The sequence below is a fragment of the Lynx rufus genome, unplaced genomic scaffold (genome assembly GCF_022079265.1).
Source record: "Lynx rufus isolate CCGP_SWC_20201006 ecotype Redwood Valley unplaced genomic scaffold, mLynRuf1.p SCAF_4, whole genome shotgun sequence".
NCBI classification, from domain to species: domain Eukaryota; kingdom Metazoa; phylum Chordata; class Mammalia; order Carnivora; family Felidae; genus Lynx; species Lynx rufus.
The window spans coordinates 30,490,066-30,515,231 of NW_025814856.1; the positions used below are offsets into that span (position 1 = coordinate 30,490,066).

The following is a 25,166-nucleotide window of genomic DNA, read 5'->3' on the forward strand; positions in this document are numbered from 1 at the left end:
ATCAGGTCATTCTTTCAAACCCATATTTTTAAAACTTAAATGTATCAAGAGAAACCTACAGCAAAGCTTTAGAACTGTAAATAACTATTTTTTTATCTTTGTGAATTTTCAGATTTTCTCTCTAGGATTTCCTAAAAATCTAGAATTATCCTATTTGAAGAATTGAAATTGATTCAAGGCTTGATGACCAACTGGTACCAACCTTCCATCTTCCCATAGAAAGTTTGACAATGGCAGGTTCATGGTACTGAATACTTGACTGTGATGTGTCATTCCATGTGATACTAACAATACCAAGGAAACAAGTAGATTAATTGTATATTGAGTTTCCATCAATTAAAGGGAACTGTAGCTTAGAAAGTTCATTTTCATGGGGAGCCTGGGTGACTCAGTAGGTTAAGCATCAGACTCTTGGTTTTGGCTCAGGTCATGATCTCACGATTCATGGGTTCCAGCCTCGCATTGGCTCAGCACAGAGACTTCTTGAGATTCTCTGTCTCCCTCTCTGTCTCTACCTCTGCCCTGCTTGGGTGCTTGCTCGCTCTCTCTATCTCAAAATAAATAAATAAACATTTTTTAAATATCTCCCTTTCTCAAAAAAAGACCACAAAAGATTCATCATTTTCCATTGACTAGGGATTTAGTACTGGTAAGTGGTGATGTGAAGAATCAAACTCAGGTCTTCTCTCCCCAAATTCAACATGAATTCTACTATAGAACATCTCTTTAGTTGACAATCCCTAAAAGCCTCATAAAAGAAAGGTAAGGGCTCCAGGATAGTGAATGGCCTGTGTAATGTCATTGCTCTGCATTGTGGGGACTTGTTGAGGTTATTTAGGTTTAAATTATTACCATTGCCTAAATATGATGGTATTAAGGATGAAAGTGGAATAAATAATATACAAGCAAATAGAATTTATGAGCCATGGAACATCAGCTTCCAAACAATTGTACATCTATTTTTTTAAAAAACCCACAAACCTGTTAAGCTATTATGGAATTTTCCAAACCAATTTTACATTAGGTTTAGAACGGGCTTTTAAAGCATTCTACTCCTAATATCTTTTTTTTTAATACCCTCTGATTTAAATATAGGAACAATTTTATTCTTATTCACTCAAAATTGAAATTATATCTTAGTGAATTCTATGAGCTAAGTGTCCAAATGTACCTTAAAGATGTAACATCCCTCCTTCTCATTATCCCACTAGTCCACAAACAATACTACCATCTAATAATGAAAATATTAGAGACAATATGTTAAAAGAGAAAAAATATCAGAACTATATCTAATTATTATATTAACTCTTCTAGCACAATTAGAACACAACTGGGCTCCAATGGAGCCATGTCCACTCCTAGACTCTAGTAATCTGTGCATCCAACATGGGGCTCGAACTCATGACTCTGGACTCAAGAGTCCACCCCTAGACCCTAGAACAGCCTGCACAGTGTGCTCTCCTTTGCTGTCTCACAGGGGCAGCCCAGCTGGGTGTTAAGGAAGGACTGCTTAAAGACCTGGGCCTTTCTTTGAAAGTTTCTCCCTACATGGGGTCATCACTCTCCAAGCTAAGAATGCCTTCTTTAGCTGTCTCAGAGTACATCTCCAGAAATTATCTGAGGCTGTGATACATGATCAGAGCCCTCTTGTTTTCTGTCTCCTAAGGTAAGGACTAGCTTCCTGGATAATTCCTCAGTGCTAACTTTACAAGGATAGTTTTCATTTTCCATAAGTTGTGTTTTTTATTCTAGTAGCTCCATTCTATCAAATTGGTATGTCCACTTAGAAGGATCCCTTTTTATTATTTTATTTTTCTTCCTTAAGGTCTTAACAGGTCCCTGTTTTCCCCCTAAACCTTAAGAACAGCCAAGAACTTACCAATGAACATAGCACCAGAAGCACAGAAGGTACATTTTAATTAGCTCTTCAGTGATGTTTCTTGCATATGCCAAAATAAATTAGGTCAAAGTAGGATTGAAATCAGCTTCAAGTTTTTCATCATCTGACAAACTACCATTATCATCTAGAAAGCAGGAAGAAGTGGAAAGGATCTGAAGAATAAGAAAGTCATTAAATTCCTGTACTTAATAAAGGGTCAAAAGTCTTGGTGGAGCAAATTCTAATTTGTAAATTCTAATTTGTAATTCCCACCTAAGAAGGCAGGAAGAGGTTCTCCTGAAGAACTACACAGACCCACAGAGCTCAAACCATATTTGGAACACATTGAATATTTAGCAAGCATTCGTCCAGGAAAGAGGAAGTCTCCATGACCTGACTGGGCTCCTGCCTGGCAAATGGAGGATTACTCCGGGCTGATGCTTTGGGTATTACTGATGACATCTGACATGATAAATTTAATATTAACTTGTTCCTCTTGCCTTTGTTCACTCTAAATGGTAGAAGTGTCAACCCACTTCTTATGAATCATTCTCTCCTTTCAAGACCCTCAATTAATTTTTTTTTCTCACCTTGTCTCCTGATCCTAATATGCATGCACCTTTTGTGAAAATCAGGGTATTTGAGGCATTAACACTTTGTTTGCTTTTGATACATGATGAGGTAATTGAATTACTGCTTTAATAAAATCTTGTAAAATCTGCTAGTTAGGTTAATTCTTCCTTGAATTTATGTGACTTACTTAGCACTGCCCTCTGCTTCTCTCTGTCTCTCTGTCTCTCTCTGTCTCTCTCTCTCTCTCTGTCTCTCTCTCTCTCTCTCTCTCTCAGAGTTTCTCTGTCAGTTAGCTTTTGTTGCATAACAAAATACCCCAAAACTTAATGGTTGAAACCACACTATTTACATAGCTCAAGATTCTGTGGGTCAGCAATTTGGCCTGAGCTCACCTGGGTAGTATGTCTGCTGGTCCTGACTGGGCTCAGTCATGATGCATTTATGGTCATTTTCCGGTTACTAAGGTGGCTGTCTTTTTAGGGGTTAGCCAACTGCCAGCTGGGAAAATGTGAATGACTGGGCAACTTATCTCTCATCACTTACGAGGCTAGCTTGTTCTCATGGCAATCTTGAGGTTCTGTGGAGTGAGCATGAAAGCTGCAAGCCCTTTTAAGCTTAGGCTTGATATACCTAGAAAGTTACTTTCATCACATTCTGTTGCTGAAAGCAAGTCATGAGGTCATCACAGATTCAAGGGTTGGGGAAAGAGACCCCATCTCTTGATGGGAGTAGCTACAAAGAATTATAACCATTTTTGCAGTCTATTGAGTACCCAACTATCATTTTATTACTGTGTTGCTTAATTCGTGAGTCCAATTTTCTTATCTCACTTATAGAATATGCTCACTTGATTATCACAATCTCATCTGAACTTGGCCTCTTCAAAACAGGGCTACCTATTGTCTCCCTTTCCTCATAACCCATTTCTGGCAGCAAAACTGTCATTTTCCCAGGCTCTTCAATGGAAAACCTTATACTCCTTCCACACTCTTCTCTCTCCACTTTCTTTATAGGCAAAACTACCAAATTCTAGGAGAGTCATACTGAAGCATCTCTCAATCTCTCCTCCACACAACTCAGATTTCTTTTTGATTTCCTTGCTTCCAGTTGTTCTTCCATCTGAAATCTCCAGCACATTCTTTACCTATCTTTACCTATCTCTTCTTTCTCCTTCTCAGAAACTTACATGGCTCCCCAATATCCTACTATACAAGATCAGACTTCTCTGCCACACCCCACTTGCTGATTTGGCCCCAGGCTTACCTGTCTAGATTTATTTCCACTATCCACCAGTTTGGGTTTTCACATTTCAATGAAATGAGACACTTTACTGACTAATACTCCTTAATGGCTTATGTTTTTTTTATTCACACTGTTTTTCTTCACCCCCCCCCCCTTTTTTGTCTTTTAAACTCTAAACCACATACAACCAAGGCCAAGTTCTCCTTCCTATAGCAGCCAAAAGGCAATAGTCACAACAATTTCTCACCTTCCTGTTGTTCAGTTTTTTATTTAGCCAGAACGATATAATTTGCTCTGCAATTATGCTTTATGCTATGTAATCCTAATATTCATGTGTGCTAGTGTTGTCTTCTCCAAGCTAAGTTGGTTATCCTCAAAGGGAAAGAAATATATCACATCTTCCTTTTGGATTTTCCAGATTTCATAAGACCATGGTATGGGCTAAATAGAACATATTTCAACAGAAACATATTATATTGAGTTAAATATCTAATTTAATTTCATTACTTCCTTTGAAGATCAATTTATCTGTTATTTGAGGAAGCAGAAAGGCTATGTGATCTATCAAGTGCACACAGCCTAATACTTAAGGGGCCTGAATGGAAATATGAGATCCTAAACTGATCTGAACTGATCCGGTGTTCTTTACATGGAGGCTGTAGCATCTTAATTCTAACAAAATGATTTCTGCTACCAAACTATAGGAAAATGCTGTATTCTCTCATTCAATAAAGTCACCCTTGACACCTCCCTCACCCACCAACACCCAACTCAGCTCTAAATCCTGTCAATGTTGCCTCCATAATATCTCTCAATTTGTATACTTCTCTCCGTCTTCACTCTTAACCCTCTCTCTCCCTTGGACTATTGCAACTTCCCATAAGAGGTCTTACTGTTCTTCACTCTCCTTCCCACATACATTTCCTTCAAGCCCTTCTCCATGTAGTGATGAGAGTGACCATTTCTAAATTCAAGTCTGCTTATCCATCTCTCCTGCTTAAAATGTTCTAATAAATTCTCATTGTTGCTAGGTTAAATGTCAGTATCCTGAGCAGGATCCCATAAGGCACTGAAGCATCGAACCCTTGCCCACCTCTCCAGATCATGTCTTCCAAAATGCCCCTGATCGAACTGCTTCATCCAGTTTGGTTCTCCAATATACCCTGCTCCACCCTCCCATGGAGGCTTTACATATTCCATTCCCTCTGCCCACTCTGACGGGTATGTCATCCACTTCTACACATTTTTCAGTCAACTCCAGTTATTTTGGAGATTATTGAATTAATGTTCACCTCTTCCATCAAATTGTAAGCTTCTTGAAGACAGAAAGCCTCTGTTTATGCTCTTTAATGCAATTACTAAGTATAGCAATGTCTGGTGCATATTAAACACTCAATAAATAACATTTGAATGAGTGAATGAGCAAACAAGTGAATGAATGAATGAATGAATGAATGGCTATCTATGTTCTAGCTCTGTGTTCATGCATAAATATGCATGAGACACAGTTCCTGCCCTCAAGAGCTTACATTTTGATTAAGAGAGGAAAGTATGTGAATTATGAAGTGTAGAGGGTCTAGTAGAAGTTTGAAGACAGAGGGATCAATATTCCCCTGTGATAGAGGGAAGGAGAGACAGGAACGTGTATGAGTTTAGTATCATCACAGTTACTACAAATTGCCACAAACTCAGTGACTTAAAAAACACAAATTTATCTTACACTTCTGGAGGTGAGACATCCTAAAATCAAGGTGTCCACCTGGCTGCATTCCTTCTGGAGGCCCTAGGGGATAATCTTTTTCCTTTTTCCAATTTCTAGAGGCTGCTTGCACTCTTTAGCTTGTGGCCCCTTCTTCCATCTTCAAAACAAGTAGCCTGGTTAAGCTATCTTTATTTATTTATGTTTTTTGAGAGAGAGAGAGTTGAGAGTGCATGATAGGAGGGAGGGAGGGAGGGAGAGAGAGAGAGAGAGAGAGAGAGAGAGAGAGAGAGGGAGAATCTTAAGCAGGCTCCACACTAAGTGTGGAGCCTGATGTGGGCCTTGATCCCACAACCCTGGGATCATGACCTAAGCCAAAATCAAGAATCAGATGCTCAACCAACTGAGCCACCCAGGCACCCCAGCCATCTTTAGATCCATCTCTCCCCTACCCTCTCTGTTTTTGTCACCACATCTCCTTCTCTGACTCTGACCTATCTGCCTCCCTCTTATAAGGACCTTTGTGAATGCATTGGGCCCACTCAAATAATCCAGGATAATCTCAACTCAGGGTCTTCAATTTAATTGCATCTGTGAATTTCTTTTTACCATGTAAAGTATTTATATGGCAGGAGATTAGTACATGGGCATCTTTGGGGGGGCATTATTCTGTCTACCACAAAATTACAAAGTGATATAAGAAGGCTTCGTGAAGAAGAAAAGACACTTGAATGGAGTCTAAAAGACAAAGATGGGGAAAGCCCTCTAGGAAATGACAGCAGCATAGATGAGAGCTTATAGGCAAAGAATGGCCAAGATTTTTGATTGTAAGTAATTCATTGTTCACTATAGACAGAGAGAAGCTGGAGAGGCAAGGACATAGGTCTTGCGTGCCATGCTTAAGAAGTTACACTTTATCTGGTAGGCAGTGGAGAGCCATTGAATGGTGGTAAGTGGGGAAGCGGAGGCAGCATAGTCAAATTTGTATTCTAAGAAGATCACTCTTGCACAGAATAGAGTCCGGATGTCCTGAGACAAGGCTGGAGGCAGGTGCAGCTGATGGGAGACATTACCTTTACCCTGGGCAAGCAATGATGGTAGCCTGGACAAAGGCAACAGCAGGTGAATGGAGAAGGGAACATAGCTATTACCATTACTAGATATACAGAGGCACATGGGTGGCTCAGCCAGTTGAGCATCTGACTTCAGCTCAGTTCATGATCTCATGGTCCGTGAGTTTCCTGCATCGGACTCTGTGTTAACAGCTCAGAGCCTGGACCCTGCTTTGGATTCTGTGTGTCTCTCTCTCAAAAATAAATAAACACTAATATAAAATTTAAGAACACAGAACCAGCAAAGTGAGGAGAGTGAGTGAGTAGGATGAGAGAAAGAAGAATGCAGGATGGCTCTCAGGGTTTTGACTCTGAGGAGGGGACAGAAAGAGGTACCACAGGCTGAGGCTGAGTGTATCTCAAATGAGGCTATACTCATGGGTTCTAGGAGTGTCCCTAAAAGGAACACAGCCTTTTCATCCTCGTTAAGCCCAGAATCCTAATGTCATACCAGGTTTATTGTTTCATTCCCAAGACTTCATTGGACTTGTGGCGTGAAGAAATGAGAACAACATAAAAATCATAACCATTAAGGAGAGATGCTTCCTGTGAAGCAAGCTCTACATTATCCAGCTCTTTCCATTTCCCTTTGGCATTTGTCTGTCTGTTCCTCCCAAGAAACATAAACATATCAACTGATAAAAGCCAAATGTAGCAGCTTCCTCCTTTTACTTGAGCAAGTCTGTCACCTTCTTCCATCTTTGTTCTGGCCTTTTTCTGTACTTGTGTCAAAAACGTTGCTTCTGATCTTTTCCCTACAGACCACTGGTTCTGTTAGGATTTTGGATTCTATTTCAGCATCTGCCAAATACAATGGTAAGTCTGAATGAGTTCAAAAGGAGCTCAGGTCCCTCCACGTTCTACTCCAAAGGCACGTTCTGCTTGTCTTCAAATGCTTCTAGGTTTGGATGAGATTCAAGAGGAGGATGTCTCTGGATCTTGCTAAGTATTCAAGTCATACAGTCTAGGATTCAACTACCAGCTTTACCACTTACTCACTGTGTGATGTTAGAGAAGTTACCTTGTTATGGCTCTCCGTTTCCCCAATGTCGAACCAGGGTAGTACCTATCTTTCAGACCTGTTGGGACGATCATTTCAAATAATGCATGTAAAGGACTTTACTCAGGTCCAGCATGTAGTAAATGCTCCCTCAGTATTAGCTATTCTTTTGATTATGAGTATTTTATTAATAATTACTATAATGTTGGGGCGCCTGAGTGGCTCAGTTGGTTAAGCGTCCGACTTCGGCTCAGGTCATGATCTCGCGGTCTGTGGGTTCGAGCCCCACGTCGGGCTCTGTGCTGACAGCTCGGAGCCTGGAGCCTGTTTCAGATTCTGTGTCTCCCTCTTTCTCTGACCCTCCCCTGTTCATGCTCTCTCTCTGTCTCAAAAATAAATACATGTTAAAAAAAATTTTTTTTAATTACTATAATGTTACTCATAGATCAGTAACAAACAGATTTCATGTAGTACATCTGGACTTATGAGGACTTGTCTGGTCCTGCCTCATACCTCAACTTATGCCATTCCTCTTCTTACCCATGGCAGCACCTTTCATTTCTTCAAACCTGCCAAGCTATTGCCCTTCTCAGAATCTTCTATCTGGGATTGTCCCTTTATCCATCTCTACCTGTTCCCAGCACTAGCTCCTTTTCAGTCTTTTGGGCCTGAGTGTTGCCTCCTTAAAGAAGTCTTTCCTGTTCATCTTATCTAAGAAGGCCCCACTGTCATTCTGTGTCACTCTACCTGCTCGTACCTTCATCTCCTTTATCACAATTTTGAATTTGTTTATTCATTTGTTGCTTATTGTTCCCACCATAGTATCAGCTCCAAGAGAGTGGCATCAATATATCTATCTATCTATCTATCTATCTATCTATCTATCCTCAGCACCGACACACAGGCACTCAGTGGGCAGATAATAAATACTTACATTTAGAGGATGATGCTCATTTTTTTTAAACTTTAAGAAGAAAGTCCACATACCTCTGATAAAGTTGCATTAGATAATAGACTGTTCCCTGAAGAGCCATGTATCAAATAAGCCCTGGAATTCAGTGGTGTGAGTTTATTCTCAATAACCTTTGTTTTAGGTCACTGTATTACACCTTATTCCCAGATCATAGGGGACCCACTTCCCAGAGTTGTTGATAACAGAGATCATAAAAGATGCCTTTCCTAAATTGTGCGTTGATATAAAATGAGCTGAGACTTATCTCTCAAAGGGTGATATCCTCTCACCTCTATTAAGATTGGGAAGAAATGAAAACATTAGAGTGGGAAAGTATCCTTTGCATACTTCAGTGTGCGTCCATTAAAACATGCATTTCCAACCAATCTCTGCTAAGGAAGTCAAAACACCCTAAGGTTTCACTGGTCTCAAATCAGTCTCTTGGGCATGCCTTTGGTTTCCTGTAAGGGGAAATGTGCTGGTGTATGACAACCAGGGCTCTCAGAGAAATGAGTGAAGGTAGGGCTCAACCATTCCTGTGGGGGCTTTTCTACTCTGCAGATACAAGTCCAGCCGCCATGGCCTCCATCAACTACATTCCTTGGGGACAGCTTATTCCATTAGAAATGGACTTGGGGGGCACCTGGGTGGCTCAAGCAGTTGGGCATCTAACTCTTGGTTTTGGCTCAGGTCATGATCTCATAGTTCATGAGTCGGAGCCCCATGTCGGGCTCTGCACTGACAGCCTAGAGCCTGCTTGGGATTCTCTCTCTCTTTCTCTCTCTCTCTCTCTCTCTCCCTCTCCCTCTCCCTCTCCCTCTCCCTCTCTCCCCATCCCCTCCCTCCCCCCACCTCAAGATAAATAAATAAATATTTTTAAACAGCAGGGGGCAGGGTGAATGTACTCAATGCCACATACAGTCACTTAGGTCTTCCTTGTGCCAGTGGGTTTCCCAGAAGGTTTCTGTCACTTTCTTCTATAATTGAGGGAACAAGATAAAGTCCCTGGCTTTATACTTTACTGTGGAGCATGTTGTAGTTGATCTTTTCAGTGAAGTGGTTTCTATTCAGGTTAGCCCCCTTGTAAGAAGTAGCCAGATCTTGATCAAAAATCATAATAGGCAGAGTTCTAGTATACATGGAAATAACAGAAAAAAGGAATTAGATAGTAACATAATTCTAAAGGAGGTGACTTCCGATAAGTATTGAAGACAGCTGGAAGGAGTGGGAGAGACTGGAAAGTGCCTAGGAGATCGTAGTCGCCTGACAGGTAACTGGAATACATGTGAGGGATAGGTCTTAGTAGGAGGCGTGGATGGTCTGCCACCAGCTGTGGTTTCTGATAAGTTTTTCTCTTTAAGGGCAGTGAGTCTTAGCCTGAGATCTTTGGATAGCTGAGTGTGGTCTATTAGAGAGCCTCAAAGGGTCTCTGAGTCCACAGCGTCTATGTGATAATTTAAAAAAAATTTTTTTAACATTTATTTATTATTGAGAGAGAGAGACAGAGTACGAACAGGGGAGGGGCAGAGAGAGAGGAAGACACAGAATCCGAAGCAGGCTCTAGGCTCTGAGCTGTCAGCACAGAGCCCGATGCGGGGCTCGAATTCGCAAACCGCGAGACCGTGACCTGAGCCGAAGTCAGACGCTTAACCGACAGAGCCACCCAGGCGCCCCTGTGTGATAATTTTTAAATATATGTGGTGATGAGGGGCGCCTGGGTGGCGCAGTCGGTTAAGCGTCCGACTTCAGCCAGGTCACGATCTCGCGGTCTGTGAGTTCAAGCCCCGCGTCGGGTTCTGGGCTGATGGCTCAGAGCCTGGAGCCTGTTTCCGATTCTGTGTCTCCTTCTCTCTCTGCCCCTCCCCCGTTCATGCTCTGTCTCTCTCTGTCCCAAAAATAAATAAAAAACGTTGAAAAAAAAAATATATGTGGTGATGAGAATTTTTCTATGAAGGAAGTTCACAGCCTTCAACAACTTCCCAAAGGGTAAACTGAGGGAGAATACCAACCCACAGATACTCCCCATAGCATCCCTTCAGGACTTTCCTAGAAGACAACTATCAAATTTCCCCCAAAACAAGTTCATCCTGTTCAACAAATTAATATCAAATACCTGCTATGAACTAACCATCGTGTTTACCCTGATGACAGTTCTGTCATGTTGCTCTTTATTTACATTCATCAAAGAACTTAGAAAGTTCTCTAGTCCATACGAGTCCCATCTTTTAGAATTATGTCACTATTTTTTTGTTTAACTTAATTCCCATGAACAAATAAGGTGACTCTCCGAGAGTATTCTAATCTTGCTAGATGGGTTAGAAAGTGGTATCTGTATAATATGGGAGCCAGAAGCTAAATTTTTTAGGAAAGGTCACTCGCTCTGTCTTTCAGTCACAAAATCACTAGATGGCTCCATATTTGCAGTCTGTTTTGCAGGGCTGGAGTTGATAGGCTAATATTTATGTCTCTGCTTATCAGCTTGGCCTATATGAACTCCATTTAACAATATTAGTACTCAGAAACTAAAACCAATATATTAAATATTAAGTAATTTGATATATTTTATTACCTCTTGAATTTAATCAATAGGAAGACATTGTTAAACAATAGTGAGGATTTTTGTCTTATTGTCTAGGAAATAATGTCCTTTACATGGCATGTATGGTCCTTTAGGCTATGGTGATCCTTCATCTCATTAAAACATAATGAGAAAAAGCTGGTCTCTCATAATGAGGCAGAACTAAATGGGTTCTTAGAACAATCAATAAAAGATTATTAAGAAAGAAAATTTTCTTAAAAAAAAAGAATATATTTTCCTCTAAGTCCTGCAGCATTATAATAATAGAACAGGGTGAGACTTTCTTGCTTTCAAAAGCATACCACTCAGGAATTTAATTAAGATTATTTTTGAATATCTTTAAAAAACCATGAAAACTGTTCACATATATATTAAATTAAAAAACAGTGAACTTTGTCTATACATATACAGTCATATCTGGATTCATTTATAACATGATCTCAATTGTTAAAAATATTGAATAATGGAAATTTTCAATCACATAAAGACACAGAATAATTTACAAGACCAGTGCTCTAACCCCTGAGCTATGGAGCCTAGACACAGAATAATTTAATAAGCCTCTCTTTACTCATGGCTTAGCTCCAACAATAATCAACTCATAGCCAGTGTTGTTCCTTCTTATGCTCCTATTACTACACCTTCTTCCCAGGCATCATATCATTTTTCCTATAAATAAACTGGTATGTATCTCTCAAAGGTATTGAATACAAAAACACTATACTACCATATCTCACATTTTAAAGATTAACAAGAAGTCTGTATCATCAAGTATCTACAAATTCCCAAATGTCTCATGTAATTTCATGATTTTTTAATAGTTTCCTTAAATCTGGATTAAAAAAAATCCACCATTGGATTGATATATCTCTTAAAACCTTTTTAATCTGTAAACTCCTCTGTTTCAGTCTCCTCCTCTATACATTTTCCTCTCTCTCTGTACATTTTTGTAGTTTGTTTTTGTTGTTCTTGAATAAACAAGGTGTTTTCCCCTGGAGAGTTTCTCAGGGTCTGGATTTTGCTGGTTTAATCCTTATGGTGTCATTTTACATGTTCCTGCTCTTCTGGGTTTTTTGGTAAATTGGGCATTTGGGCAGAGAGGCTTGCTCAAATTCAGAGTTTGATTGATTTTTTTTTTTTTTTTTTTTTTTTTTTTTTTGCCAAGAATATTTCACAGTTGGTGAGGTCTTCTTCCATTAGACTAAGGCCAATAATATCTGATTGTGGCTCTTTTTGTGTTACCAGTTAACACATATAGTTACAGTTTATAACCATATCAGCATCCTATCCTTGATTTTGGCTTAGGTCATGAGCTCACGGGTTTGCAAGATCAAGCCCTGCATTGGGCTCTGCACTAACAGCATGGAGCCTGCTTGGGATTCTCTCTCTCTTCAGTCTCTGCCCCTCCCCTGCTCGCACATGTGCACACTCCCTCTCTCAAAATAAATAAATAAACATAAAATTAAATAAATAAAATAAAATAAAATAAAATAAAATAAAATAAAATAAAATAATGGGTTTGTTCACTAGTACCCTCTAACGATGACCAATTAAAAATTTAATTTTAGTTGTTTCTTTTTGTATAGTTATGAACTCATGGATTCAAACTATCTGATTTCCCTATCTGAGTGGCCTTGGACAAATCACTTAACACCTCTAAGCTATGGTTCACCTTGTCCTAAAATGGGGATGATGATTGTGCCTACTTCACAGAGTGATGAGCCTTCAGAGATAACAATGTTTTTACAGCACGCAGCACACTGCCAGACGCAAATAGAATCTTGCTAAGTCTACTTAGCAACAGTTGTGTTCTTACTATGATTTGAATTATAATCAGAAAATAGTACTTTAAAATCTACTTCAAACTGCTCCTATAGAACTTCTACTTTATACTACTTTTCAATATGAACAATACGCTGCCTTTTAACTGCCTGTTTTAGGTTTGCTTTTTTTCCCATTATGTAATCAAAATAATACAGAGTAGCAAGTTCTCTGTTAGGACAGAGGTGATTTAATGACGATGCTTCGTGTTTGAGAGGTTCAGAGGTTTTGACCTGGAAATCAAATGGTCAAAAAATTCAGAATAGTCAAAACAAGTTCATGAATGCCATAAAGTATCAACAGTGTAGACATGCAACTTTGCCTGTGAGGTGTTCAAAAGAAGAAGAATGGGAAGGCCTTCAAATCTCTATTTATAGTTATTTGCATATTTCAAAATTCTCTGACCATCAGTAGCTCTATGATTAATTCTGGGTTCCTGCCTCTTAGATCATGAGCTTGAATATGATGCCTGTTTATACTCATGGCTTGCATTTGGTTAAGTCCTAGATTTTATTTAATATAGCCACAAAACACAAAAAAATACAAAACTAAGCAAAAGAAAAAACCAAAATCACCTGTTGTACTATTCTTTCTTTGGATTCTGTGCTTGTCTTTCATGAAGATGAAGCTGAATTTACAACAAAGTAATTTTGTTTTAAAAAGGAGAAAGAGTGAGGGAAACTTCTTTTTTAATGACCATGCAGTCTAGTACAAAGAATTAATTGAATGTACTCAATTGGTTAGGATCAATATTGTTTTTCCAAAATAATCTGTGTTATTCTAATTTGCTTTAGGGTTATAAATACAACTCTAGTTCACAAAATGTTTGGATTTTAAAGAAGAGGTGTCAAATGTAGTGAATTCAACTGGAGTAGAATCCCAACTTGACTTTAATTTTCTGAATGTGGTATCTAAGGCAGACTCTTTTTGAAAAATGGGATATAAGGGTTTGACTTACCTTCACTTAAAAAAAAATCTAGGGGCGCCTGGGTGGCGCAGTCGGTTAAGCGTCCGACTTCAGCCAGGTCACGATCTCGCGGTCCGTGAGTTCGAGCCCCGCGTCGGGCTCTGGGCTGATGGCTCAGAGCCTGGAGCCTGTTTCCGATTCTGTGTCTCCCTCTCTCTCTGCCCCTCCCCCGTTCATGCTCCGTCTCTCTCTGTCCCAAAAATAAATAAACGTTAAAAAAAAAAAATTAAAAAAAATCTAGTCATGAAAGCACAGCTTCTGGCCAAGAATAGTTCATGCCAACATATTCAATACATATTACTGAACTATAGAGTGGTGGCTATGTTCCCTGGCTTATCTTGCTTTAATTTGCCTGTCAAGCAGAAGTGTGCCATTAAGATTTTCTTCAGTGCTGTAGAGAGATGGTTATGATAGGCAAGAAAATTCAGGAAGTCCGTATCACAGAAAAATGTCAAGTTCAAAAACACTACAATAAGCAACAAATTAATTCACAAGACTCTAATCAGATGTCAGAGAAGTGATGTCAGTTCTGGGTGAGAAGCTCTGCTGAATTTTTATTTTTTCGTGTGACTCCATTAAGACAGATATGAGAGAATTAGAGTTGATTCCTTTAAAAATAATTGCCGTCACTGAATCTGATGAAACATAAGTCGTACTTTTTGACTTACTTGCTGATGGACTGTATACTTGAATCCTAAGTTCCCTCAGTGTATTTTGAAATGTTTTTTACCTTCATTCTAATGAGTGACTTTGTCAAAATATTTTAACAACTAAGTGGGTCAAAAATGTTGTTCCATTTACATCCTCTGCAAACATAAATAATTTGAAGGGATTATTGAAGACAATTCCAGAAGAGAGTGGGTTTTTTTTGTTATTTTATATATTTTTTCATCCAAATGGAAGTTAAAAACAGCACCACCATCTAATGACAGGCTCAAATTACTTTGCTCAGGTTACCCAGAGGTTGTTAAGCATCCAACTTTGGCTCAGATCATGATCTCACAGTTTGTGGGTTTGAGCCCCGCGTCAGGCTCTGTGCTTACTGCTCGGAACCTGGAGCCTGCTTCTGATTCTGTGTCTCCCTCTCTCTCTGCCCCTCCCCTGCTCATGCTCTGTCTCTCTCTTCTCTCTCTGTCTCTCAAAAATAGAGAAATGTAAAAAAAAATTTTTTTAAAGATGAACACCTTTCTATACTGCTCTTCATTCTTTATAACTATTGCATAATATTCCATTGATTGACTATCTCAGAATTATTTTGGTTATTCTATATTTTTATAAGCATGAAGACTGTTTCCAATTTATTTTTACTATTTCAACCGTGCATTTTACTTCAAAGATTTGTTAGGCTTTATCATGGAAAATAAAACCAAACCAGAAATTTACATTTCAATTTACGGACATGTGTTAAATTAAGCCTATTGCATATAAGGATAGGATGTTCTAGGCACTGTCTAGGATGTCGGAAATGACCACTTAGTGAATGGGCTTTCCTATGCTGTCTCGCCTTTATAAAATGCCTTGAATACTTGTTTTACTTCTTTCCCTCTGTCCCATAAGTTCCTATGGCAGACAGTGGAGACTGACTCACTCAGCAACCATTCTCAGTCTTTGTCCCCTTGCTTACCTTCCCTACAGAGCCCGGGAAAGTTGAATATTCACTTTCCAGTCTCCCACACAGCTAACCTGTCCAGGGACACAACAGCCATTTTGTGACTATGAGGCAAAGACCATAAGAACCAAAGAGATGTCTGTCCAGACGTCATCAAACTTTTATTGTTTAAGCTACTATAGGTCAAGCTTTCCATTTTCTGTGACCAAACACTTTACTAACTGATCCAGTCTCCAGGCTGCACATTTAAGACAATGAAAACAGAAACTTCTTTTACTGTCTAAGTAATTTGGAGCTCTCTTTCTGCAGCACCTGGTCAGAATTCCTCAGGTCATGGTGTGAAGTACCAATTCTGTGAGGCCGCTCTTGCCTGGGAGGATTTCACACAAGTCACAAAGTTTAGAAGGGCACACTATCCAATATTTGACAGATGGTGTGAAATGGAATGCAGAATGGAAGGTACCGGTGCTGGTTAAGAACACGGATAGTTATGTACAACGACAGGAGAAAACATAGCTCTACACAAGAAAGCTTTCTGTCAGTAGCTTTCGGTGCCTCCCAATAAGATCCAATTATATTGCCTTCCAGGGACAACTTGCAGTTTTTATCTTCACATGAATGTCCTGTCTGAGGTTGTACAGGGTTATTCACAGAACCTTACTGGGTCAGAATATTGCTGTAACCATAAACTGATAGTAAAGAAGGTGCTTGGTCAATTTTCTTGGAAAAATCCAATTATCAGCAGGAGAAGACACACTAAAAGAAAGAAGAATTAGACAAAGATGAGAAGAAATGGAACATTAAGTTTTAAAGGTGTTCATCCGTTTGCTGGGGGCCTCCTGAGTAGCAAGTAGGGTATGAGGGAAGCCACAGTTCATCAAAAACTCGTTCGGCACCAGAAACTAACTTGACAATATGTATTCTTCGTTTTTCCGGGGCTACTGTTGTGGTGTAATCAGCTCCTATAAACAACTGTGTTCCCAGAAATGCTCTTCAGGGGTTCTTGGGACAAATGGCTCATGAGGCCAAGATAAATCCTAAAAGGAGAAGGGGAAAGACGGGTTCATCAAAGGAAGTGGAGGAGGGGAATTGGGTCCCTACAAACCTATAAACTGTTGAATGATGACGCTGTATGAAAGTGAGCAAGCCACCAGCCCTGCTGTGGCTAACAGGTAGGAGGGACTTGGGCAGTGTAATTGACAGAGCCTTACTCACAACAAGCTTTTGAAGTGTTCCTGTCATGCCAGACTCTGACTCCCTTCCCCTGGTGGCCTGTGATGCTGCAGGGGAAGGTTTGGCTTGCTGAAGCAAAATACATGAGCTACCACTGGCATCCATTATGATGATCAGGGCTTTGTCCTATGGATGCTTTCTTTAATCCTCATTTGGCTTTCTGAGTATCGATGTGATGGAGAACACCTTAAAATGCCCATCACTGACATTTCTGTATTAGTCTTTCCAAAGCATGTGCTGGCCAAGAGAGACCCCTGTCACAGCCCTGGGAAAGTTGAGAAGGAGGAAGATAAACTTTAGAGAAAGGCAGATCTGAGTTCAAACCATGACTACTTTACGTACCAAAAACCAGTGTGACCTTGGGCATGCTGTTTAACCTCAGTTTTATCATCTATAAAATGAGGGATTGGGGGATTGTGTCTCTACTTCAGGGGATTGTTAAGAGGATTAAATACACCAATGTAAATAATATACTTACTGAAGAGATGGGCACAGAGAACCAAATATAATTGTTTTATTGTTACAATTATCATCATAATGTTTAGTACTGTTTTCAGTGCCAAAATACGGGTTTCTCTCATCTTCTCTTGCCCATTCATTCATATATTCATTCACTTGGTAACATTGATGAGCCGTGTATGATGTTTTGGTGCAGCAAGTGACATAAAGAAAACTGGGACATGGTCCTCTTGGCACGGGGTCTGTAGACCTCAGAGAAGTAAGACACTGCTGGTCTTCCAACCCTAGTCCATCCCTGTCTCAGTCCACACTCTCCATGGCAACCACCACAAAGGCAGGTCTGAAATGCAAATTTGTTGTGCCTCTCCCCTGCTGAAATCCCAATCCCCTCATAAAATCCGAGTTTCTTCCCAATGACAGACTGTTTCTGTAAGGGCCAGATAGTGAATATGTTTGGCTTTGTGGACCAGGATCTATGTTGTTAGTATGCAATTCTACCGTTGTAGTGCAAAAACAGGTATACATCCATGAATAGATGTGACTGGATATGGCTGGATTCGGCCCGGGGGCCGTAGTTTTCTGATCCCTGCTAGATGGTCCCTGCCTACCTCTTGAATAGTCAACTCCTTTCTTCCCAGCTTGCAGTGTCTGCTCCAGCTGTGCCAACTGCACAGCCCAAATGTGCGTCACTTGCTCACTTGAGGCTCTTTCTTTGACTTGCTGCTGTCTCTACTTAGAACACTCTTCTTCTCCCTCTTACTTGGATAAATCTGGCATGCTCTCCTGATTTCTCCTTAGCTATCCATTTCTGCAGACAGCTGGTCCTCATGTCTCCTCCAATCCTCTCTGCAAGCACATACCATATGTACCATAGAATATGTGCTATATTTTCCTCTAGTGTGTTCCAGTTACACAGTAAAACACTGTCAGAGTGCGTTTTCATTCAGTTGTCTGTATCTCCAGATAGACAGCAAGTTCCCTAGAGGTGGAGGAGAGAAATAGCTTTACTTAGTCAACAAGTATTTAGGGAGCACCTGCTTCATGCCAGGCCTTGCACAACGTGGTAGAAATCCAGCAATAGACAAAGACAAGTGTATTACCTTTCCCCAAGGAAGTGGTCAAACAAAACACAAACAGGTGACTACATAATGCCAAAAATGACAGATTTTAGAACATCTGCTCACATAAAAACAAACAAGCAAACAAAGACAGGGAGTAATGGGGCCAGCCGGGGTGGGGGCTGAGGTCAGGAAGCCCACTCTGGATAATGTGACCAAAGAAGACTTCCTCTTTACACAGTAGCTCAACTTATTTAGAGAGGGCTGGGGAGATGAGGGTGTGAAAAGCTTGAAGCTGAGAGGAATGAGATAAGGTGGGTCAGGAGGTACAATTCCTTTTAGTAAGGCAATCCTAGAGCACACTGCAGTGCCTGAAAAGTAATAGGCCCTTGGTCAGGGTTTGATAACTGTCTCAGTTGCATTCCCCCAAAGCAGGTCCTGAGACAAGAAATTTGGCTCACAAAGTTTACTTGAGAGGCGATGCCAGGAAGCACAATGATGAGACATTGTGGAGGGACACCCACTATGGATATTAATGGGCAATGGGGACTCAATCCCAAAGGGCAGCCTCTGAAAAACTATGCTGAACACACCTCAGAGTTTCCCCACAGAGGTGGTTGTATCCACCAATTTCCATCCCAAATTGAAAATTGCAACATGGCAGAGAATTCACTCGAAGGGACTTCCACCATGCCCCAGTCCCAAGGCTGAGCATATTCATGCCACCTGAGAAAGTCCTCAGCAGTGAGGCTTGGGTGTTGGAGGGGGAAGCCTTTGGGGTGGCACAGATCAGACTGTTCCCGTGAAGCTGCACTGCAGGTGGCCTCTAGGGTGAGCTGAGGGGATATAGGCAAAGCATCAACCACCTCTGCTACAATAACTAAGTGAATAAATGAATGAAAGGGTGAATAATTGAAGTCGAGAAAAAAAGAGTGAAGTACTTACTATGCAGTAAGCCCAAGGTGAGTGATATGAAGTAACAGGAAATATGAACGAAGAAGGGTGAATCAATGAAAGAAGCCCAAGGCTCTTGCCCCAGGGAAAGTCCCTTGGGAGCAGTGGTTTGCTGGAACTCAGCTGACTATGCAGCTCTCTTTCCAATCAAGTTTGGAGGTATTAGGAGGGTGGCTTGGAATTGGCCATAATGGGAGTTTTACACCATGGAAATTGGCAAATCAAATACTAGATGCCGTTGCTTTATGCCCTTGAGATCTGATTGTCAGCACACATAGCTCAGTGGCAATATGAATACCAACACTTGGTTTCGATTTTCCAATCCCTTTCATACTAGTGTCCTTACTCTCACTTATTCTTCCAAGGTATCCTTCATGCCTGAGGTTGTGTATCAGGTCATGGAAGATGTCTCCTCCCTAACTTTTCTGCAGACCACAGGTCCCTATGAGAGCCATTAATCAGCCTGATTTCCTGTCCTCCTCCAACCTAGTGCTTTCAATTGTGCCTCACAAATTAACCAGAAGGATTAATAGCATCTTTCATTGATATTCCTTGTGTGATTCAATTAGTTTCAAGGAGGGAACTGCTTGCCCTCTTTCCAGGGAACAAAACCTTTGGTATCATTAACTGTGCAAAGATATTCCTGCTATGGGTGATTTTGGTTTATGGATGCTTATTAAGCCAGAAAGTGCAAGGCAATGCTTCTGTCTCTTTCACCTGAATCTATTTCTAATCAGTCTGCATGCCAGGGAAATCTCTGCTGGTTAATTTTGTCCATTTAGAGAATAATTTTTTGTTGTTAGGAACAGAGCTGTAGATCATCCAAGACGGTAGTGAAATGAGAGTTCATTTCAGGAGATTTATTTCTGTCTCCTGAATTCAAGGGGAGTGAATGATTGGGCCGGTGGTTATGATACTGATTATCTTAGACTGTACCAGAGGGTGAGGTGTCTGCTTTGTTTGAGAACTGGAAGCTTGAGGAAAGATAGCAACACAGAGGTCTTGTAATTTCCCTTGGTTGGGTAAATGGACTTTTGCCCCAGGGTTATGACCCCAGTGTCTAGGAAGGTGAATAAGTAGGTTGCATTGCCAGAAAAAATGCAGTGTTAGCTGAGGATGAACACACGGAGCCCAGGGTTCAGAGAAATGACACGTGTGCGTGTACACACACAAACTCCATGTTTTCACCTCTCTCATCAAGGTGCATGTAGTCACTGTAAAGTCAGGCTCAGATGGAAGTCTTTCTCTCTAGTCCCTCGCTCTCATCTCTTCCTGGCACCCCACATCCCCAGTCCAGTAATTCAGGCTCTTTCCTCTCCTCAGACTTGCAAGGCCCATGCCCACTTCTCATTCCATCATGGCCACATAACACAGTTTTCCCTCTTCCATCTCACAGCATTAGTCTTGCAGAGTCAAGCATCTCCAAGACACAAACTTTCCTCTTGCTAATTGTAATGGTCTCTCAGAGAAACCAATGTCAAGCTAAGGAAGTTTCTGTCTCTTTACATATTCCAAGAACCTCGTTCTAAAATTCTCCACCCTATCAAGGGTAAAAAGGAGGAAGGAAAGAGAGAGGGAGGGAGGGAGGGAGGGAGGGAAGGAAGGAAGGAAGGAAGGAAGGAAGGAAGGAAGGAAGGGAGGGAGGAAGGAAGGTATGAGAAAGGAAGGAGGGAGGGAAAAGGAAGGGAAGAAAGGAGGAAGGGAGAAAGGGAGGGAGGGAGGGAAGGAAGGACGGAGGAAGGAGAACAAAGAGCACAAACCATCCATTCTGCTTGGCTAGTGAGCTTGCCATTCTGTGCCCATGAGACCCTCAGAAGACATGGAGAGCCTCAGGCCACTAAAGCACCGTGGTGCATTTCTGGGCAAAGACTAGAACATTTGACAGTTATCTCCCACCCAGATGGCCAGAAATTGTTCTCCCTGCTGTTGTAGAGCTAAGCAGAAGAAATGTTGACTCAGGGAGTCCACACACCAGGATTCTGGTTCCAACTCTAGCTGAGTTGGGGCAAGTGAACATTCCTCTCGAGTTCTCTGTCTTCACGAGTGTAGTTCTAATAACAATAGTAATAAATAGTAATAGTAGCAGAGGAAGAAGGGGAAGGAGAAGACACTTCAATGTTTGTTGAGGGCTGTGAGCCCGGTGCTTTACATATGTTCTCTCAGCTGAAGCACACAAAGTCATGTGAGGTGAATAGTATTATTCTCAGCCTCTTTCACTGGGCAGTTGCCACGCTGACCTCGCACTGTCCAGCTTTTCCTCTCTGGGGGTTTCACTTGAGAGGTTTTCTCTGCCTGGGGCACTCCCTTCCACTCCCCACCTCCTTTTTGCATGGCTTCCTCTTCATCCTCAGGGTCTTAGCTTACATGTGACTTTCCTCAGGTGTAACTCCCTGTCTAGAAGAGCTTCTTCCCCACAAAACACATAACACAATTTGTAGTTGTTTCATTTGTATATTCTCTCTGACTGTCTCCCCAATCCAGCAGTGGGCTCGCTAGTGGGCTTTCTTTGTCTTTTCTCCTTCTTAACTTTTTGTTCCCCACCGGCTGGCACCTAGCAAATGCACCATTAAATGTCTGCCGAATGAACCAATGGATTAGTCCTGATTTAGGAGAGGTAGGAACTGAGATGTTTGGAAGTTAAATAACTTGCTCCATGTCAGACGGCTAGGAATTGGACTCAAACTCGGGTTCTGCCTGACTTCCAAAACCACTCTGCCCAACCACCTAGAGAGAAGTGGCTGGGCAGACCTCTGGGAGGGGAACCCATGAGAGCGTTTTCCGAATTCCCTCACACTCTACATTTTTCTTCAACACCAAGGGAATTTTGACCCGCCAAAGAGCTTTCAGCCCCCTCTCCCCACTCTGTCTTGATGTATTCCAATTATAGAACTAGGCCCCTGGCTGATACACTCTAAAGGAGTTGATTTCACTCTCCCAAATATGGAATCAACCATGCCTGTAATACGTTATTCACTCGGCAGGATCTGACTCTCCCAGAGTTGTACAGACATTATCTGTTTAATCCTCACCAAACCCATGTGAATTTGATATCGGTCACACAGTATGATTTCCCTTTAATCAGTGACGAGTGGGGGGAAGGGAGAAAGTTAACCAGAAAGCCCATAGGTGTCATATTCAACTCAAATACAATGTCTTATGTTTTCAGAGCTCAATAGACATTAAAAGAAAAGATATTGGTGTGTGTGGTTTTAATAGTCTGACGCTTTCCTTCTATGCATCTAACATTTTGAATAGTTAAATACATAATTACCATTCCATGTTAAGTTCATTACATGGTAGTACTAATCATATCTTACTGTATATAAAGGACTTTAATGGAAGATGAAAATCCAAGGGTATTCCCTTACAACTATCAAGCACTGAAATTAACAGGACTTATCTTTAAGTCCCTTCAAGTCTAACTTGCTATTTGAAGCCATTATGCTATTCTGTGACATCTTTAATATAGAAATGGTAAGCTACACACACACACACACACACACACACACACACACACCATTGTTGTTAATAGATCATATCACATATGTTAATTGCTGGGCCCAATACCTAGCCCATAGTAAGCACTTAATAATGGCAAGAATGGCCAATTCCTCCTGACCTTTATGTGTACTAGTGTTGATTACACACTTGGGACCCTTACCCCATCGAAGTGCATATATATAGCTTCCACATAAATCTCTGCATGAATTGAAAGGGGCTGCACATAAATACATATTCCATCTCATTTAATCTCTCAGTGACTCAAGAAGATACACAGGATGTCTTACAGGTGAGGAAGCTTGGACAGGGAGAGGCCTATCTCCATAGCCACACCACAGAGCTCCGGGCTCCGTTACTCCACTCTTTCTTCTGGAAGAAGTCTTACCAAAGGCAATATTCTGACATGGCACAAAGGGCTGAGACATCCAGGATTATATAAAGCAACTTAGATTTAAGCACGGAGCAGTTAATATCACTTCCTCCTTATTCCTACCGACAATAAGAGCTGACAGAGAGCATTCAGTCCTGAGAAGTGAGCAGATGCATGCCACAGGAATAAAACTCATGTTCCCTTCAGCTGTGGTGTTCCGTGTGTACGAGCCCCAGCTTGCAATGGGGATTGCGGTAGCTTCTCAACGCCTCCTCAGATCCTATAGGCAAATTAGGAAGAACAAAGCAAAACAGATCAGCATTTCTGGAGCGCTTGGATGCTGGGTCCCTGGGGCCGATGGTCATGTAGATTTAGCTAGGGAGTAAGTCTAAATTTCCTATTTTATGGCCTGGAACATCTTACTAAGGAGCTCATCCACATCTATTTACAGTAACAGCTTTCATTAACATCTATTGAGTACTTATCCTGTGCCAGGATCTGTTTTAAATGCTTTACACAGATTAACACATATAAACATAGTTTTCTCCTACCACATCTACTGTTTCTTTTGGTCAAGTTGTTTCCATTTTTAAAATACTGGTTTTAAAAACTAATCACTTAAAACTGCCACACACAGAAACAAAAATGACCCACAAAATATTACTTTACCTTTGAAGATTTTATCATTAACCAGTCTTTTCCTATTAAAGTTAGACGGCCAACTCAGACCAACAGCCCTGATACTCTTTCACCACCGAGTGAGACTGACATGGCAGGTGTTATGATGGATAATACTCACTTCGCCTTCTTCACTTTCTGAATAGACTTGGTGACATTGCCAGTTCCAGCAGCCTTCTTGTCCACAGCAACTTTCTGTTTTATATGATGAATCACAGAATGACCCAGTGGAGTTGTTATCAATGCTGTTTTACTGTTGAGGAAACCAAAGTATGGGGAAATGAAGCAACCTTTCCAAGGTCTCATTCCAGAGCCCATGCACTTAACCCTTAACAATAATTCTGTTTTCTGTGTAAAGTGGGCTAGCATTCCTAATGGGACCCCAGACCACCTAAAGAAGCTGAATTCCAAAATGAAAATAAAATAAATGGGAGTATTACAACATGAGGCATTGTTACGTGCCCTTGATTGACTTTCTTTGGAAATGAGCAGGAAATACTTTTGAATTTAGCCAAACTAAGCAAAGTTGAGCATTTGCTTCTCATCTTAGGCCATCCTTAACCTCCCAGATATATATCTTCTTTCTTGAAGACTTCCCTGATTTCCTGCTCCTAATTTTTAGTGCCTAATTTCCACAGATCCATGTTCTACCCCAAGATGGACTATGACATTAATTGGTAACCAGTTGAACCTTGTAACAGTTGACATAGAGCAACTAACACAGAGTTTTAACAACCAGGGAGGCTTTGAGGTTGACATATACTGAGATCTTGTGCTCTGAAATAGTGTGTATTAGATACTCACCTACTACTCTCCCTCAGCCCTTTAGGTCTTAAATTCTGGGCTTCTGGGTGGATCGGTCAGTTGAGCTACTGACTTCAGCTCATGTCATGATCTTGCAGTTGGTGAATTCAGCCCCGCGTTGGACTCTGTGCTGACAGCTCAGAGCCTGGAGCTTCTTCTTATTCTGTGTCTCTTTCTCTCTCTCTCTGCCCCTCCACTGCTCATGCTCTGTCTCTCTCTCCCTCTCAAAAATAAATAAACATTTAAAAAAAATTAAATTCTTACTATGGCTTAAAAAAAAAAAAACTACATTACTCCAAAAGATAAAACATGTTTATTGCAGAAGTTACAGGCAAGCAAATTAAAGCAAGGAGACATCTCGAATTCTTCCCACCTGGAGATATCTGTCATTAATCCCTTAGTGTGTAATTTTCCAGATCCTTTGATGTGAGATTACATCTCTACTTTCTGAGGCACGATGGCTCGTTACACAGTCAAACACGGGTATTTTCTCCTCCTGTTCAGTTTTTCTCCAAGCAAAGTTACACCAGTTTGCCGGACTAGTTTTTCAAACACCACCTCTGTGGTCCCCATCCTCCTCCTGACTTCCATCTCCCAGCCTGAACCAAACACAATGCCACATTTCAGAAGAGCGTAACCTCTCCCAATTCAGACACTGAACTCTGATTGATGTATTT

General features: G+C 40.9%; 1 protein-coding gene across 1 annotated transcript in view; it reads left to right on the forward strand.

The window, feature by feature from the left end:
* Nucleotides 1-25,166, forward strand: part of SYNPR (synaptoporin) — a 312,385-nt gene that overhangs the window by 169,621 nt on the left and 117,598 nt on the right. The gene's annotated exons all lie outside the window — the stretch shown is intronic.